At 37.9% G+C, this 12104-nt stretch overlaps 1 protein-coding gene across 2 annotated transcripts in view; it reads left to right on the top strand.

Annotated features, from left to right (window-relative positions):
• Window positions 1–12104, top strand: part of MGAT4C (MGAT4 family member C) — a 290420-nt gene that overhangs the window by 140337 nt on the left and 137979 nt on the right. For both annotated transcript variants that reach the window (XM_073620209.1, XM_073620208.1), the window contains exon 2: window positions 1715–1782. The gene's annotated coding sequence lies outside the window, so the exon portion shown is untranslated. The remainder of the gene's footprint in view (window positions 1–1714; window positions 1783–12104) is intronic.

Here is a 12104-nt window from a genome sequence, read left to right on the forward strand (position 1 = left end):
GCAACAAGTCTTGCAAATGGAGCACATTCTTACAGACATCTCTCTCTCTCTCTCTAACAACCCAGCTGCAGTGCTTCCTTATTTGACTCTAATATCTAATAAGAGATATCACAAACCACTACTGAAGCATTTATTGAATGCCACCAGGGCCTGTGTCCTCTGTATGCGGAAACAACAGATCCCTCCTACCGTGCCCCAATGATTTGCCAGAGTGAACGATATTGAACACATGAAACATCTGACAGCTGCCCTCAGGGACAAAACAGAGGAGCACAATACACACTGGTTCCATTGGGACCTGTTTAATTTTTCTGATGAATACCTCTCATACTTCTGATTAGTCTCCTCATCATGGAAACAGCTCTTCTGCATCGTTGCCCATGCTGTGGTACTCTCTCTTACCCCCCCTCACTTCCCTCCCTTTTCCTCCCCTCTTGCCTCCTTATCACCCCTACCCCCCTTTTTGTTTGCGTTTCTCTTCCCCGTCTAGATGCCTTAGGATGCCACGTTTTCCATCCAGAAATGTTGAAAATGCTTTTGGCTTGCGTTTACTACCCGAATATGACCAATTGGATGCACTGTTCATTTATATTGTATTGTTTATGGTACATACACATTTGTCACCCTCTATGCTCTCTTCTAAGCTCGTTGAGCTACCAATATACAGTATTTGTTTCTTGTATCTTTAAGGCTCATTGTCCTTATCATACACTCTGCCAGCAGTTCTGTTTGCTGTGTGAGCCTCCTATGTAAAACTGTACAATTTATTGTAAATTGGTCATGGGAAGGTTGTAGTTTTAAGTTACCCTTTTCACACAGAATTCTTCCAAAGGTCTGTTTGTACCTACTATATCTGTGAAGTCATATTTTTGTATTTTGATGCATTCCAATAAATAAAGAATTTAAAAAAATTGTTTGCTATATCTGTTCTATAAGAGCAAAAAATACCTGTTGATTCTGCCATAAATCCAGGGCTGTCCTCTGCACTCAGCGGTGTTATTTCAAGGAGTCCTATTAGTCCTGCTCAGATCACCTCTGTGTACTGCAAAACATCCGCTCCCCCCTTCATGACATGAAGATAAGAATACAAAGAGATGTTCTGTGGTTCCAATAAACTTCTTGTGCTAGGGTAACAACAGTGCTTCTTCATACATTTAGTGTACATTTTAGTACAGGACAATACTTGTGTTACTGACAGGATAACCAAGTTCAAATAAAAGAAAAAAAAGGCAAAAAACTAAAAAGTAAAACAGCCACCACATCTAAGGACTGCACACTGCCATATATTACATTATTTCTGTCCTGTTTTAAATAAACTTTGGGGTTGATTTACTAAAGAATCAAACAGAATGTTCACTGTGCAAGGGAAATTTGCCCAGAGCTTAGCCAATGAGTGAAGTTCTGTTGACTTCCATCATCCAATTATGTACAAGCAAAATGCTGTGTTTTTTTTCCTGTTATTACTTTGCATAGAGAAACTTCCCCACTTTCAGCTATAGGGCCAATTTCATTGCAAAGTGCAACTTCCTTGCAAAATGAAAAACCTGTTTGCCTTTAGTAAATCAACACCTTTAAATTTATAGTTGAGTGTGGATCCATTTAACCATGGCAAGCTGTAAATCCTAAGCAACCAAATTCTGTAAAAGTTTTTTTTTTTTGTATTTTTATTCAACATTTTATTTCATTTTATGTTAATTTCCTTTTTGTATTGTAGGGTGAATGGCTGGGTACAATGAAATACCTTTGCTGAGTACCTGAAAGAACACACGACTTGCAACAAAGGTAAGATAAAAACCTGTCAGCCTTTGCAATATGTTGACAATAATTGCTATGACATATAAACAACAAAATATACGTTTAGCCATTAAAATACAAACACAAGAAAATGTGATATAATACTGGGTAAAGGAGAGAGGTAGAAGATTTAACAGAGAGTAGTTTCTTCTTTAGGCTAGATCTCCTGTTCCCCCTGAAATCTGGTAGAATAGAAAACAGATAAAGTATAAGAAAATAGTGCTGCACGATGTTCTCTGAAATCTCTTCAGCCAACCACCAGTATATACAGCAGCTTTGTCACTTTTCAACGATTTATTTAAGAAAAGGACATGATTAAAATCAATTGCTTTTAATCATATCCTTTTCTTAAATACATTGTTAATACTATTATAATCCCTGCCTTATCCATGGGAACCGTGATAGTCTTAATCTTTCTCTAAACCAGGGACATGCTTGGAGCAGGCCCCAGGTATTTCTTTCCAATAAGCTGTTTCCTAGGATGGCACACCTGCAGGCGCAATCCTCAGCCATGCTACCTACATCCATAGATACAAACAACTCGGCTAGGCCCCATCCTCTGCTCGCTCACCAAAGGAGTTGACCTCAGCAAAGCCTGTGAGAGCTGGGAGAGCAGCTACAGATAGGCACAGCGCTTGACTGACTGAGGGCTCAGGTAAGTATAAGGGGGCATGAGGGGGTGATACTGGTACTGGAATATTTTTTACCTTAATGTGAGGAATGCATTAAGGCAAACAATATTTAGGCTTTAGAAGCACTTTAAAAGGACCACAGCATGTATACAGTAAATGGGATAGTGACCATCAGACATTCTTATGACTAAATATATGACCATTTACGCAATGCTCACATATGCTCATGTACCTATGATGGATGGATGTCCATTTATTTAATAGTTGTAAACAAACAGCAAAATGGTATGTTACAACGCTTTCAAAACTGTATCATTATTCACTGCATTTCAAAAAACAATTGAATGTTACTGGAAGACTGTTCCATAAATGTCGTAGTCTGACAATACATTTTGAAAAATGTCTGGCTACTAGGAATGACTTTCATCCAATTGTTTTGCCCTGATCGGCACACACAAATATGCAGTCACTTGTAGAAAACAATTGGAATCTGTCATGCTATAATTTTCTTATGGGCACTTTATCTTTCTTTTGCAGCACTCTTGATTGTTTGCTTGATAACAAAATTAGGCTGCTTATGACTAAAATGAGAAACAGTTTTGATCTTCTGTGGCAGGTGATGTGAGTCTTGGACATAGTGTGGGTTGATTAACTAAAGTCAAATAGGCTGTTTATTTTGCAAGGGAATTTACACTTTGCAAAGAAAAACCCCAAAAGCTTAAAGCGGAGGTCCGCCGATTTTTTTTTTTTTTTTAAAGTCAGCAGCTACAGATACTGCAGCTGCTGACTTTTAAAATAAAGACACTTACCAGTCCAGGGCACCCGCGATGTCGGCACCCGAGGCTGAACCGTCCCTCGGTCCTCGGATGCTGCAGCCTCCATCTTCGGTAAGGGAATCAGGAAGTGAAGCCTCGCGGCTTCACTTCCTGGTTCCCTACTGCGTATGCGTGAGTCGCGCTGCACAATCCGAATGGTCCCTGCTATCTCTGGGACCGTGTGTCTCCCAGCAGACAGCGTGGGGGGGACAGGAAGTGGCGTAGACCCCCGCGGGGGTTTATACCCAGAAGTGGGTGCAATTACCTGTCTCATACAGGTATCTGTATAAGACAGATTCTCCCTTTCCACATCAAATGTGTGGATAGGGGAACTAATTTTTTTTATTTTTTTGTTCAACCAAGCTGGTTGAATAAAAAATAAAAAGGACTAATCTCTGGCTAGAATGAGGTGAAGCTCTGCTGATTTCCATCTTTCGATCATATGCAAGTAAAAAAAAATGCTGTTTTTTTATTTTCCTTGCAGATAGGGTATTCTTTGCAAAGTGAAATTTCACCATAGTCACTAAGCACTGGGGAAAATTCCCTTGCAAAGTGCAACTTCCCTTGCACGGTGAACAGTCTATATCCCTTTAGTAAATTACCCATGATACGTGGCCTGGCAATCAGAGAATGGATACTGATCTCTGAGTTTCAAAGCAACTTCTAACCTTGGTTCAGCACGTGTCACAGATTCCTCAAACCAATTGGTTGTTTGAAGTGATTGTAAATTTTGATTTCACAAAAATAACAAAACCACCTCTGTGATATCTATTACTTATTTTTTAATTAAAAAATTGTATTTATTACCGCATAGAAATATACAGTCTTTAAGAAGATGCCAGTTAGTCATTTATTGTCTTCAATTCCCCTGAATTACTAAGTATCTTTACTACTGAGCAAGTGCTACTTGAACAATGCATGAACCTTATTTCTCCCCTTGGAAAATTATTTAATTACATTTGTCCAGCTCAGAACTTAGATTCTGTGTTCTAATGAACATCTTAGATAGTCTGCTGTAGGAAACAGCTCCACTAGGATTCTGTGCCTCACAGTTATCTTCAGAATGATGATAGGAAATCAAATAAATGGGATTTTAAGTAGAAATGTGAAAGTGATCTACTCATAATGTATACTTATGAGCAGACAGTTACTAATGTTATCAGCTTCAAAATACCCACTCTCTTCAGTTTGAATTAAATCATTCTGTGTATAATGAATACTTTAAGATTTGCTAGTAGTTTTCAGTACAGAAACGTACTCTCCCAGGACTGAAATGTGAGATGAAAAACAAATCAGAAAGAAAAAAAAATAACTTGGGAAAAAAACAAGAACATCATCAATAGAAAACAGCTGTAATTATTTAGGAGGAGCAGTTCAGCTTTAGAATTGTTCATAAGTGATCCAGATTTTATATCAATAAACATGGATTTATAAAACTATAACAGGATATAGCAACAGTATAGAGATTTTGTATGGAGTGTAAATGGAGTTTATAACACAGGCTTGTGTTCTGTTGAAAAACAAATAACAAATATAGGATAAGTAAAAAATACTAATTATTTTATAATCTGTTTGCATAGGGTGTATTTAGGGAATAATAAGTGGGTTATAGAACTGAAAAGTATGATTAAGTCATACATGAAATAAAACTGGAGCTTTTTCCTACAGCAGACTATCCAAGATGCTCATTAAAACATCTTGCCATTAATCCACATGATAGCAAATGTAATGCATTTTTTTTTAAACAAGTTCCCCAAAATAGTCAATGTTGACCAGGGGTCAAACGGGTCATTAAATATATGGGGGGGTGGGGGCAATAGGTAGTTAATAAATGATAGAAGGTCGATTGGGGACAATTAGACTTTTGAGGTCTTTGTAGAGCAGAGATATGCAATTGGCGAACCTCCAGCTGTTGCAAAACTACAAGTCCCATCATGCCTCTGCCTCTGGGTGTCATGCTTGTGGCTGTCAGACTCTTGCTATGCCTCTTGGGACTTGTAGTTCTGCAACAGCTGGAGGTCCACTAATTGCATATCCCTGTTGTAGAGCTTTACCCCAGACTCTAGTCCTGAAGGTGCGCCGGCTAGCAGTAAGACAGTTTTAACCAGGGTTGGTTGGTCAACAGCTATAGATAGTAGCCTTGGGTCTCTATCAGCTGTATGCTGTTAATGGCCTTGTTTGCCAGCGTGCTCTGTATTGTGTGTCTGTGACTTTCCACCCTCTCCCTCCATGGAAGGATATACATACTTTTAATTTCCCATACTGCATGTACTCCCCCACCTCAAACCCTGCTGGAGCGCCAGTGAGTACACCCACCTCAAATTTTGTTGCAGAGTCAATGAGTACATCCATTGTGAAAGTAATGGTGTCAAACAGCTGACTGCTGTGCATTTACTAAAAGTGAGCATTTATCAGAAGGAAATTCATGAAAACTTTTTTATTATTACTATTATTTTTATTTATAGTACTAGTGTTTAAAGTAGTTATTATTAAGGTAATATAATAAATGTTTGAGAGACAAAAAAAAATTATAGCAAGAGAGAAGATAGGAGAGGTTTGTCCATTTACTATAAAATTCTCTGCATTTAATTGTATTTCTGATTGTTTGCAAGTGTATTATTCTTTGAAATCATAGTTTCTGTTAACATCCATGGGCCTAAAAGAACCATTTGTACTACTATATGTGCTGGTATAATGCATATTATCATAAAGCTCGGCAATATGGCTTCGATTTTTTTTCTCTTTCGTGAAAAGTCATAACATTTGCCAAGAAATGCTCTGAATAAATATAAAAAGCTTCCCCTTTCCCTTTATAATCTTATTGAATACAGTACATACAATATGGGCATTATGTTACAGAGTCAAACCTGAAGATAAATCTGTTGTCTTTTGTCAGATCTTTCCAGGAAAATACTCTGTTCCTATTGCTATTGAAATGAAATGAAATAACACGTGGTAGATAACTAGTAAATCATATGTATTTTGTAGAATACAACAGTATTTCAAATGAAAGTAAGGCGTGCAAAAAAAGCTGTAGCTGTAAGCAATATATATTTTTTATTAGTGACTGAACAAAAGGATTTAGCAGGAAATGTTAATAATTTTAGAGTTTCTCAAAGAGAATCCATTTTAACTGCTTGCCGACCAGCTGCCGTCATTATACTGCGACAAGGTGGCCCGATCCCGCAAATCACCGTAGGTGTACGTTGGCTTGGAAACTTGTTTTTGTGGGCACCGCGCACGCCTCCGTTGCCCAGCGTGGGGGCCAATCAGCAGGTACAGTGGACTCGATGTCCGCCGGCTACCAGCGATCATTCCCCACAGTGACAGAACGGGGATCTGCCTGTGTAAATAAGGCAGATCTCTGTTCTGACAGAGGAGATAATACAGATGCTTCCTAAGCAGGAAGATGGATCTGTGTGTTTCACTAGTCACATAGTCCCCCATAGAGTTAGAAAAAACCTGCAGGGAACACATTTAACCCCTTGATCGCTCCTGATGTTAACCCCTTCCCTGCCAGTGTCATAAGTACAATAACAGTGCATATGTTTAGCACTGATTACTGTAATAATGTCACTGGTTCCCAGGAAAGTGTCAAAAATGTCAGTTAGGTGTCCAATCTCTCCGCCGCAATGTCGCAGTCCTGCTAAAAATCCCTGATTGCCGCCATTACTAGTAAAAAAAAATTATAATAATAAAAATGCCATAAATCTATCCCCTATTTTGAAGACGCGATAACTTTTGTGCAAACCAATCAATATACACTTTATTTGGATTTTTTACCAAAAATATGTAGCAGAATCAATATCCGCCTAAACTGATGAATAAATTTGTTTATTTATTTATTTATTTTTTGGAAATGTATTATGGCAGAAAGTAAAAAATGTTGTGTTTGTTTCTCAAAATTGGCGCTCTTTTTTTGTTTATAGCGCAAAAAATAAAAAACGCAGAGGTGATCAAATACCACCAAAAGAAAGCTCTGTTTGTGGGGAAAAAAAGGACAAAAATATTTTTGGGGTACATTGTCGCACGACCGCGCAATTGTTAGTTAACCGCCCCGGCGGTATGATTATTTCAGATTTTTGATGCTGAAAGCGGTACAATTATTTTGCACAGGAATTTGGCATTTTATATTATAGGCCTGTAATTCTTAAATCTGTCCAAACAAGAGTCTAGTAGACCTCCTGGGTATGATAAAGTTTGAAAAACGAAATAAAAAATTATAATATAATAAATAACTATAAATAATTATAACAAATAATAATATAATAATAATAATAAAACTTATTCAATAATGTAATCAAATCAAAAACACTGAAATTTGCTCAGTTGCAGAATTTTTGCTTTCGTTACTTTTAGTGTTTGATTTCCCCACAAATCACTATCACTAAATTCTGCAAGTGATTCTAATTTATTATCGCTGTTTTCTAGCTGGTCTAAAACCACTTTTGATGTAAAGAGACAGTTTTGGTTGCTATGGACAATCTCCAGTGTTCAGGCAGAAAGAACAGTTTTTTATAATATAAAACTGCATGCAGAACACTGGACAGACCACTAGGGACAAAGGGTATGTGTAATTATTTGATACAGTACTGTAATCTGTAAGATTACAGTATACTGTATCTGTACTGTGTGTTTTACTTTTGAATTTAGCACCGAACTCCGTCCCTGTGCATCGCAACGCTCCCAGAGAACGGAGCTCGGCACTGTGAATTGAGCGAGACACTGCGACTCGCAGATCACAGCAGGGAGACATCACAGGATCCAGGGGACAAGGTAAGTAACCTCTACAAGGATCCTGCAATGCAATCCCAAGTCTGGCTAGGGGATACCGCTTTTGGTTCTGAAAATCCACCCCGAGCCAGACTCTGGAATACCTCTAGGGGGGTTAAAGCGAAGCAGTGCCGTATCACAAAAAATGGCCTGGTCAGGAAGTGGGTAAATCCTTCAGGGGCTGAAATGGTTAAGCTCTTCCTTAATTTTTGCAGTTTTTTAATTTACCGTAGATACTCAAATATAAGCCGAGTTTTTCAGCCCATTTTTTAGGCTGAAAACCCCCCTCGGCTTATACTCGAGTGAGGGTGCCTATCTGCAGCCGTACCTTTGATTACTAAAACAGTGGGTGTCTCCCGCTGTGTTATGCAGTCTGTTCGGCCGTCCATTGTAAAAAAGTCCCGCCTCCTCCTTGTCAGTGATAGAGGAACGCTGATACCCCGCTGTTTTAATAATCAAAGGTACGGCTGCAGATGGTCACAGTGAGACTGCAAATGTGCACAATTAGACTGCAAATGGGAACAGTGAGACTGCAAATGTGCACAATTAGACTGCAAATGGGCACAATGAAGCGGCAAATGTGCACAATTAGACTGCAAATGGGCACAGTGCGACTGCAAATGTGCACAGTTAGACTGCAAATGGGAACAGTGAGACTGAAAATGTGCAGAATTAGACTGCAAATGGGCACAGTGAGGCTGCAGATGGGCATTGTTTACCCAGTAGCTGCTGCATTTTCCTACCCTAGGCTTATACTCGAGTTAATACATTTTCCCAGTTTTTTGTGGTAAAATTAGGTGCCTCAGCTTATATTCGGGCTGGCCTATACTCGAGTATATACGGTACGTGCATATACAACAGCTTGTATAACAGTGTAAATTTGCTGTCCCCTCAAAAAAAACTCAACACACAGCCATTAATGTCTAAACCGCTGGCAACAAAAGTGAGTACACCCCTAAGTGAAAATGTCCAAATTGGGTCCAAAGTGTCAATATTTTGTGTGGCCACCCTTATTTTCCAGCACTGCCTTAACCCTCTTGGGCATGGAGTTCACCAGAGTTTCACAGGTTGCCACTAGAGTCCTCTTCCACTCCTCTATGATGACATCACAGAGCTGGTGGATGTTAGAGACGTTGTGCTCCTCCACCTTCCATTTGAGAATGCCCCACAGATGCTCAATAGGGTTTAGGTCTGGAGACATGCTTGGCCAGTCCATCACCTTTACCCTCAGCTTCTTTAGCAAGGCAGTGGTCAACTTGGAGGTGTATATACAAGTGTAGCGCTGTGGATTAAAAAGCTAGTAAAATAATAAAAATAAAGGAAAAACGTCTATGCCAAACAACCATAGTTGCAAATTATGTTAATCTTCACAGATAAAGAAAATAGACAAAAATAAACAAAATAAAGTCTCTGATGTTTCTTCAGATGTTTTTAAAGGTTTGAAGAGAACTGGTGTTAGTCCAAAGGTATGTATAGTTCCTTATTCACCACGTGGATAATACATGCAAACGAGTGATTAACCCTCCACATAAGGAAAAATGAAGGCTTACCAGAAGGATTGAACTCATAAGAACATACGTTCAATGAGTCAATCAAGCTTGTAACCCCAACGGGTAATCAAAGAGAAGAGCCTTGCGATTGGATGGTGGTAAGGCTTCAGTATATGTCCACACTTCTGACGGAACTCAAGGTAAATGGCAAACCTTCCCACGGGTCATCTCAGATGGATAATCCATATATGAATAAAGAAGGGGAGCCACATAGCATAATACCGTTTGGAAAAACAGATTTATTAAAATAAGTAAACAACTTACATTTTGGTAGTAAGAAAAGCGCTTCAAATTAAAATTATGGCAGGCAGTGGAGTCTCCCGATGCGTTTCGTCTCAAAAGACTTCTTCTCTTTTGAGACGAAACGCGTCGGGAGACTCCACTGCCTGCCATAATTTTAATTTGAAGCGCTTTTCTTACTACCGAAATGTAAGTTGTTTACTTATTTTAATAAATCTGTTTTTCCAAACGGTATTATGCTATGTGGCTCCCCTTCTTTATTCATATATGGATTATCCATCTGAGATGACCCGTGGGAAGGTTTGCCATTTACCTTGAGTTCCGTCAGAAGTGTGGACATATACTGAAGCCTTACCACCATCCAATCGCAAGGCTCTTCTCTTTGATTACCCGTTGGGGTTACAAGCTTGATTGACTCATTGAACGTATGTTCTTATGAGTTCAATCCTTCTGGTAAGCCTTCATTTTTCCTTATGTGGAGGGTTCATCACTCGCTTGCATGTATTATCCACGTGGTGAATAAGGAACTATACATACCTTTGGACTAACACCAGTTCTCTTCAAACCTTTAAAAACATCTGAAGAAACATCAGAGACTTTATTTTGTTTATTTTTGTCTAATTTCTTTATCTGTGAAGATTAACATAATTTGCAACTACGGTTGTTTGACATAGACGTTTTTCCTTTATTTTTATTATTTTACTAGCTTTTTAATCCACAGCGCTACACTTGTATATGCATTTGTAATTTGACAAAATCCTTATTTGTTGTGTGAGCTGCTTCCTTTGTTTGGTAAGCGCAGGGTTACATTTTTATCTTTTCTGGTCTGTATACAACTTGGAGGTGTGTTTGGGGTCGTTATCATGTTGGAATACTGCCCTGCGGCCCAGTATCCAAAGGGAGGGGATCATGCTTTGCTTCAGTATGTCACGGTACATGCTGGCATTTATGGTTCCCTCAATGAACTGTAACTCCCCAGTTCCGGGAGCACTCATGTAGCCCCAGACCATGACATTCCCGCCACCATGCTTGACTGTACACACTTGTCTTTGTACTCCTCACCTGGTTGCTGCTACACACGCTTGACACCATCTGAACCACATAAGTTTATCTTGGTCTCATCAGACCACAGGACATAGTTCCAGTAATCCACGTCTGCTTGTCTTTAGTAAACTGTTTGCGTGCTTTCTTGTACATTATCTTTAGAAGAAGCTTCCTTCTGGGATGACAGCCTTGCAGAACAATTTGATACAGTGTGCGTATGGTCTGAGCAATGAAAAGCTGACCTCCCACCCCTTCAAACTCTGCAGCAATGCTGGCAGCACTCATATGTCTATTTCCCAAGGATAACCTCTGGATATGAGAGTTCTTTGCCATGAGGTGCCATGTTGAACTACCAGTGACCAATATGAGAGAGTGAGAGCGATAACAGCAAATTTAACACACCTGCTCCCCATTCACACCTGAGACCTTGTAACACTAACGAGTCACATGACACTGGGGAGGGAAATGGCTAATTGGGCCCAATTTGTACATTTTCACTAAAGGGTGTACTCACTTTTGTTGCCAGCAGTTTAGACATTAATGGCTGTCTTGAGTTATTTTTAGGGCACAACAAATTTACACTGTTATACAAGCTGTACAATCACTACTTTACATTGTAGCAAAGTGTCATTTCTTCAGTGTTGTCACATGAAAAGATATAATAAAATATTACCAAAAATGTGAGCAGTGTACTCACTTTTGTGAAATACTATACATATATATATATATATATATATATATATATATATATATATATATATATATATATATATATATATATATATATATATATATATATATATATATATATATATATATATATATATATATATATATATATATATATATATGTATATATATATATATGTATATATATATGTATATATATATATATGTATATATACAGTCAGGTCCATAAATATTGGGACAGCAGTGTACTCACTTTTGTGCAATACTATACATATATATATATATATATATATATATATATATATATATATATATATATATATATATATATATATATATATATATATATATATATATATATATATATATATATATATATATATATATATATATATATATATATATATATATATATATATGTATATATATATATATGTATATATATATGTATATATATATATATGTATATATACAGTCAGGTCCATAAATATTGGGACATCGACACAATTCTAATCTTTTTGGCTCTATACACCACCACAATGGATTTGATTTGAAATGAAACAAAC

Source organism: Aquarana catesbeiana, linkage group LG03 (genome assembly GCF_042186555.1).
Source record: "Aquarana catesbeiana isolate 2022-GZ linkage group LG03, ASM4218655v1, whole genome shotgun sequence".
NCBI classification, from domain to species: Eukaryota; Metazoa; Chordata; class Amphibia; order Anura; family Ranidae; genus Aquarana; species Aquarana catesbeiana.